Source organism: Erinaceus europaeus, chromosome 11 (assembly GCF_950295315.1).
Source record: "Erinaceus europaeus chromosome 11, mEriEur2.1, whole genome shotgun sequence".
NCBI classification, from domain to species: Eukaryota; Metazoa; Chordata; class Mammalia; order Eulipotyphla; family Erinaceidae; genus Erinaceus; species Erinaceus europaeus.
Window position 1 is genome coordinate 53,424,490 of NC_080172.1, and position 7,489 is coordinate 53,431,978.

At 49.2% G+C, this 7,489-nt stretch overlaps 1 protein-coding gene across 1 annotated transcript in view; it reads right to left on the reverse strand.

The window, feature by feature from the left end:
• CGN (cingulin) overlaps positions 1-3,526 on the reverse strand; it is a 55,693-nt gene extending 52,167 nt beyond the window's left edge. The window contains exon 1 of the mRNA XM_060201695.1: positions 3,450-3,526. The gene's annotated coding sequence lies outside the window, so the exon portion shown is untranslated. The remainder of the gene's footprint in view (positions 1-3,449) is intronic.
• Positions 3,527-7,489: the final 3,963 nt, after the last annotated feature.

Consider the following 7,489-nt stretch of genomic DNA (forward strand, 5'->3'; position numbering starts at 1 on the left):
GGTGAAGCAGGTCTGCAGGTGTCTATCTTTCTCTCCCCCTCTCTATCTTCCCCTCCTCTCTCCATTTCCCTTTGTCCTATCCAACAATGATAACATCAGCAACAATAATAATAATTACAACAATAAAACAAGGGCAACCCAAAAAGGAATAAATAAATTTTTTTTAAAGTTTAAAAAAAAATTTTTTAAAAAAAGAACCTCCTTCTGGCATCTATCTGTTATTACAGATAATAGGGATTGAACTAGGGATTGAACTCAGGACCTCATGCTTGTAAGTCCTACATGTTATCAATTACACCACCTCCTAGACCACTATAGTTGACATTTAGATTTTCTTAATCTTTTTTTTCTTAATTTTTCTTGTTTTCTTAATCTTTTCTTAACATTTTACTTATTTTTTACTTCTTTATTGGGGGATTAATGGTTTGCAGTTGACAGTAAAGTACAATAGTTTGTACATGCATAACATTTCCCAGTTTGTGCCATCACAGGCTTCTCCCTGCCCTTTACCCAGTCAAGATTTCAGAGCCAGAGGTGCCTAGACTGCCAGCTCACAGAGTCCCATGATTTATTCACAATGTGGCTCTACCCTGGCAGCGCTTCTGCTAAGCTTCAAGTCCAGGTTCGTGAGCCTCCAGCCTACACTCAGCTGCAAGCACAGCATACCCAAGGGCACCCAGCTGATCTGCAACCACTAGGGGCTCAGCCCCAAGGTCCCCAGTCCTCCCTGATAGCTGCCACCTGTAGTCCCAGGACCCAAGGTCTGGGATCTCCAGGTGGGTCACACGGCCAGGTTCTAAATGATTCACAGTGGAAAACCCGAAACATACCCGCCTTCAGTTACAGAGGCTAGAGAGGCAGGCCAGGGCCTTACGCAAGCCTCAGAGCAGGTAAACAAAGGGCTAGTGCCAGGCAACATGAAGGGTGGGCCTGGGCACCCCTCCAGCTGCCTGACCCCGCCTTTCACTGCCCAGGGCACTCCTGGCCTAATGTCCAGTTTCATCCAACTGGCCACCACGCCAGCCAGCAAGGGGCGGGGGACTGCACACCTGTAACTGGCCTGCCACTAATCCCCACAGCTCCCTGAGTTACTCATTAGCTCCAACACTCCCATTACCTCCAGCCCAGCCAGTAGCTGCTGGCTTGCAGCTGGGAGTGACAGGGTCTCTGGACTCCAGGCAGGAAGTGGGGAAGGGTGGCACTGGGTGTGTGTGTGTGTGTGTGTGTGTGTGTGTGTGTGTGTGTGTGTACACAAGGGCTGATACCCACAGGGCAAGAGGCCACAGAGCAGACAGGCTGAGGAAAAAATGATCCAGTCTCTAGAGTGGAGCCCCCTCAAAGAGGTCACAAGGAAAGCAGGTTATCAAAACAGCAGGGGACAGCTCTGTGACCTTGATCCCTGGGTTTGTTTATTTGTTTTCTTTCTTTTTCTGAAAGTCCCAGAAGCAAGAAGGTTCCTAGTGCTCCCCCTTTCCTCTAAAGACTCCCCCAAGTGGACTGAAAAAGGAGAAACCTGAGAGCCAGGCTGGAGCTGCTTAGCCAGTGGGGGGAGAAGGTGTGTGTGTGTGGGGGGGGGGGCTCAATCAGGAACTGGGCCCCTGCAAACTGGCTGGACTGGTTTGCAAGGATCAGGGAAGGGGAGGGCCCGAGAAACTCCTCGGTGGATGGATCTCAAAGCCCAGCAGAGAAGTTCCACACCACGGAGGAGGCAGGAGAGAGAAACTGTACAGGCAGGGGTACTGGCAGGCTCCAGTCAGCCAAGATGTCAAAGCCAAGGCCCAGACCCAGAGGGAGGAGGCAGGTGCATTGTGTGGAGGAGACAGGTACACAGAGTGACAGGCCAGAGGTGTGACAGGAAGACTCTGTTTCTCAATGCCCCTCCCTGGAAGGTTCCCCAGGTGGCATTCCTGATCCCAAACTGCTTGTGTGGGCCACCTCCCTGGCCCTCTTGACACCCTGCTCTGCTAAGAAGAGGGGCCTCCTCCCCCTCCTCACTTCTCACAGGGGTGATGGCATGCATGTCAGTCTGGGGTAAGCAGGAAGGGTTCAAGGAAGCCAGAATCCTCTTAGGGTTGGGCAAATCTCTAAATTAGCAGCCTCCTGGATCTGGTCCCCCCCACTTCCAAATATCCAGGAGGAAAGAAGAGGTGTGGAGGCACACCATCCAACTTGTCTGCAACTTAGCGGCTGGTGGCTAATTACTGCCCAATTACAACTTTCCACAGGCAGCACAACAAAGGGGCCAAACACAGGAGGGTGCAGATTCCCTAGCTTGCCTGAGGCAAAGAAATCTGCCTCTGGAGTTCGGTCTGGGCCCCATGCACCTCTCACCCAGTCCAGAGACCTAGAGGTGTTAAATCCTCCAGGTGTGGGGGCTCCTGGGGAGTTTTCTTTCCTGTACCACTGCACCCTGCCAGTGGGCATCAGGTCCCAGAGCCAAGGAGCCAGGAAGGTGGGTGGGGTTTCAGAGAGCAATAAGGATCTTCTAAGAGGCCTCAAGGAAATTGGTGAGGCTCCAAACCTCACCCCCTTGGCCCCAGCTAGACAGACAGAACCTTTGGCTTTAGCCCCCAGAAAGAGGTCTCTTTAAGGGGAAAAAAATTCTCCTAAGGAAATAGCACAGTAGTGCACACAACGAACTTTTGTGCTTGAAGCCCCAAAGGTCCCAGGTTCCATATGAGGCACCACCCTGAGCCAGAACTGAGAGTGTCCTGGTGCAAATAAAATAAAAGAATTTCTAGTAATTCTGTTCTGTGGGCCCAGAAATCTATGCTTCCTCATAGTCTGTCTGCTCTTAGAAGCATTCTCAAGAGGAAGAAGGAAAAATGCTCCCTGGCGTAACAGCAAAAAAGGGCAAAGTTTCACACCTAGCAGGGAGATGGGGGTGCCCTCATGCTCGCCTGCCTCTCGCTGCATCTTGTCTTCACCTGTAGGCTGGAGAAAAGAGGGCGTCCCTCAGAGCCATCTCAAAGTCAAAAGGGAAGTGTCAGCCCAGCGCAGGCTAGCAGGGGTGGAGGAGGGTAGGAAGAACCTGGGGCACCTCTCCTCTCTCCTCCCCTTTCCTCCGAGAGACTCCCTTCGCCCAAATGAGACGCTCTCCTTCTCACCACCACCACCCCGTCTCCCAGAGAAACCCGGCCCCTGGGGGCTGGCGTCTGACCTCCAGAGCTAGGCTGGCCCTGAGACGCTTTCGTGCCCTGGGAATAACCTCTGCCTCAGGTGCCCCTCATCTGGCACCTTCCCAAGCACCTGTCCCTGACGCCACAGAGTAGAAGCCACTTCTCCATCAGCACACCCCGCCTTCCCCTCCCTTCAGCCGCAACTCGGCTCAGCACCTGTGCTCTGACAGGGGGTATCTCTGATCGCCTCGACCCCACCCCTCAACCCCTCAAGGGTACGGCGGAGGGCCCGCTGGCCTCCCAGCACCCTAGTCCCCGCGCCTCACTCACCCCAGCCTGGCTCGGGCTCCGGCTCCCGCAGAGATGCACGCGCGGCTCCGCTCTGCCCCTGGGCTCTACCTCCTCCCCTTTCCACCAACCTGTTACTCCCCTCTGGAGCTCCACCCCCATTGGTCGTCACCGCAAGCCCCGCCCTCCTGCTCCTCCTATTGGTCTGTTTCCCTAGAGGGGTGTGGCCTCCTCTGGCACCCGAAGCTGGGGTCGACTGCCGCGGTGGGCGGAGGGGCCGCCTGGTCACGTGGGCGGCGGGGCGGTGAAGCTCTGGGCGCGGGGCGGGGCAGCAAGGGGCTGCGGGAGGCCATTTTGGGGGCGTATTGGCGGCGCCCCCACAACCCAGGAGGTTGTCTCGGGAGCTGAGTGCCCGGGCATCTTCTCGCTCCTGCAGGGAAATAGTCCTTTGCCCGGGCTTTTCTCCACGGAAATCTGTGCAGACCCCATCCCGCCCTTCCCCTGCTTCCAGACTGGGGTGTTCCTCCGACCCTTCCCGCAGCGAATATTCTCCCTACCCAGTGCCACAGCCCCCCCCTTGGCCCCAAACCTGAGCCGGAACCCCAATCCTGCTTCTCTTCACCACCCTCTGGCCTCCACAGATAATTTTTCAATTTGGTGTCTTTTTTTCTCCTCTCTTCACTTGGAATTTACCACCTTCCAAGTTTCATCATTTCGGTTTTATTTGATTTTGTTCCCCACCCCACCCCCGAGTACTGCTTGGCTCTGGCGTAAGGTGGTACTGGGGTTTGAACCTGAGACCCGAGAGTCTGAAGCAGAGGAATCTTTTGCATAACCACTGTGCCATCTCCCCGACCTTATTTAATTTTTTTAAAAATCCTGTCCATCTGGTCTCTCGCCCTGTGAGATAAGCTGCACCGGAGCAGTGATCTCAAACGCCTGGAAAAGGGACCTCACAAATTCAGCGATTAATGGTTGCCGGGAAAAACGAATGAGAACAGGGAATAAATAAATGTCTGAACACTAGGAAAGAGCCTCACTCCAGAAGAAAAGGGACTCAAACCCGGATTGTAAACCCGTTCTAAATAAGGTTAGCCTTTCCAGCGGTGGAGAAATCGATGCTATTACAGTTTTTAGCAGAGTAAACCCAGGCTGTTTACTGCAAACTGCAGCCACACCGCTAGTGAATTAGCCATGGGTGACATCCATGCTGACTTCCTAGAGCTTATCCTTTGCGATAGGTACGAAAGAGACTGGCTTAGCTTACTTTTCGGGGCTCTGAATGTTGTCATTAATTTTCCAAACAAATATCGATGGTAACCTATATTTAGCTGAAGAGTACAAGGCTTAGGGGAGCTCATTCCTTTCCCCTCACCCTCCTTGGGAAGCTAGGTGTGTGAGTCCCAGGTGCTAAAGTCCACTTCCCTGCTCCTCCGCTGGGATGCAAAGTTCTCTGCATTCCAAGGGAGGTTTTAAACCTGGGAGTAGAATCTTTTCACTCGCCCAGCCCCAGGGAGGAGCGTGGGGTGAAGGAGTGATATGTGAAAGGGATCCTAAGAGAAAGTGTCCTTCTAGCATCCAGTTCTCTCTAGACCACCGGGCTGGTCTTATAAAGAAGTTCATTTATTTATTTATTTATTATTTTTTGAAACGTGAGCTTCCCAGATATTGGGAAAAATGGAACCGAGTAACCTGGGCAACTTACTAGTTTAAGACACCCGTTTGTTTGTGATGGTGAAGGAGACACCCACCCTCACACACTGAATTCACAAGAACAAAAAAAAAAAAAAGAGGGAGTCCCTTGAGTCACTGCTCTTCAAGGAAGCACTGGGTCTCAGAGGACTTCCAGTAAAAGGCACAGGTGGCACAGGTGACATCAATACCTTTTTTTCTACAGTTTGTCATCCCTAGTTTTTTGTTTGTTTTGTTTTGTTTTGAAGACTTATTCCAGGGGCCAGGTGGTGGCGCACCTGGTTGAGTACACCTGCTGCGGGGCTCAAGGACCTGGGCTTGAGCCCCCGTCCCCATCTACAGGGGGAAAGCTTTGCAAGTGGTGAAGCAGGGCTGCAGGTGTCTCTCTGTCTCTTTCCCTCTTTCTCCCTCTTTCTCTCGATTTCTTACTCTCTATCCAATAAATAAAGAGAATTAATTTTGTTAATTATTTCAAGGGGTGGGAAGCTAGCATAATGATAATGCAAAAAGACTTTCATGCCTGAAGCACCAAAGATCCCAGGTTCCATCCCCTACACCATTATAAACTAGAGTTGAGCAGAGCTCTGATGGGGGAAATTATATATATATATAATATATATATATATTATATTATATTATAATATAATATATTATATATAATTATATTATATATAATTATATTATATATAATTATATATATATATATATATATAATTTTAGGGCCAGCACAGTAGCTCACTTGGATAGTGTACTGCTCTCCTATGCAGGAGCCAGGGGTTCAAGCCCAGACTCTACCATACTGTGATATCTCTCCCTCTCTGTCTGCATCAAAAAAAAAAAAAAGTCAGCCTGAACTGCCAAAGCCCCAGAAACAGCAACAGTGAAACAATGTTTAAATAGAGGCCAGGCAGTGGTACACCAGATTGCACCAGGTCACCATGCTCAAAGACCCAGGTTCAAGTCCTGGGTCCTCAGCTAAAGAGGGGAAGCAGGGTTATAAGTGTTTCTCTTTCTTTTCCCCTTACTATCTCCCCCTCCTCTCTCAATTTCTCTCTGTTCCATCAAGTAAAAAGAAAAGAGAAAATGATATATTAGATAAATAAAGATTTGTTTTATTTCATGAGAGAGTTTCATATGAAAGAGAATGAGAAGCCAGAACACCACCCTGGTATATGAAGGCTGGGGATGGAACTGGAGTCTCAGGTGTGCAGGTCCTGGGTGCGACCAGGGAAGCTATTTCTCTTGTCTGTCCTCCTTGTTCTTCAGAAATGCAGTTTGGTAAAATCAGTCAGTTTTTATATATGGCAAAGGTATAAAATTAGAATCTAATATTCAGAAAAAAAAAGTTACATTGCTACTCAAGAGGGAGGGTGGGGGTAGATAGCATAATGGTTCTGCAAAGAGTCTCTCATGCCTGAGACTCCAAAGTCCCTGGTTCAATCCCCCACACTACCATGAGCCAGAGCTAAGCAATACTCTGGTAAAAATATAATAATAATAATAATAATAATAATAAATAAAAAGACTTGATATTCAAGAGGGTAATTTTATAAAGATTTTATTTATCTATATTTTATTTGATAGAACAGAAAAAAATTTAGAGAGGAGGGGAAAATGGGGGGGAGACACCTGCAGCGCTGCCTTACCACTCATGAAGTGTCTCTCCCTGAAGGTGGAGACCAGGGGCTGGAACCCAAATCCTTGCACATGGTAATATGTGCACTCAACCAGATTCACCACTGTCTGGCCCCAAGGATAATTATTTTGGTATGAAATTGTATTAAAGAGAAAGTCTAGGGCTAGGTGGTGGTAAGCTCAATGGAGTGTACACATTACCATATGTGAAGACTTTGGTTCAAGTCCTTGGTGCCCACCTATAGAGGAGAAGCTTCACAAGCAGTAGTGTTACAGGTGTTTCTCCTCCTCCTTTTTCTACTCTTCCTCCTGCTCCTTCTCTCTCTCTCCCTCTCTAGCAAAACAGAAAGAAAAAAGGTGGGGAGTCAGGGCATTAACACAGTGGGTTAAGTGCAGGTGGCGCAAAGCTTAAGGACCAGCGTAAGGATCCCAGTTCGAGCCCCGGCTCCCCACCTGTAGGGGAGTCGCTTCACAGGCAGTGAAGCAGGTCTGCAGGTGTCTATCTTTCTCTCCCCCTCTCTGTCTTCCCCTCCTCTCTCCATTTCTCTCTGTCCAATCCAACAACGACAACAATAATAACTACAACAAAACAACAAGGGCAACAAAATAAATAAATAAATAAATAGGTGGAAAATTACCACCAGAAGCAGGCACTGAACCCCAGTGATAATCCTAGTGGCAAAAATAAATAAATAAATAAATAAATAAATAAATAAATAAATAAATGTAAGAAAGTCCTAGGAGGGTGGTCCAGA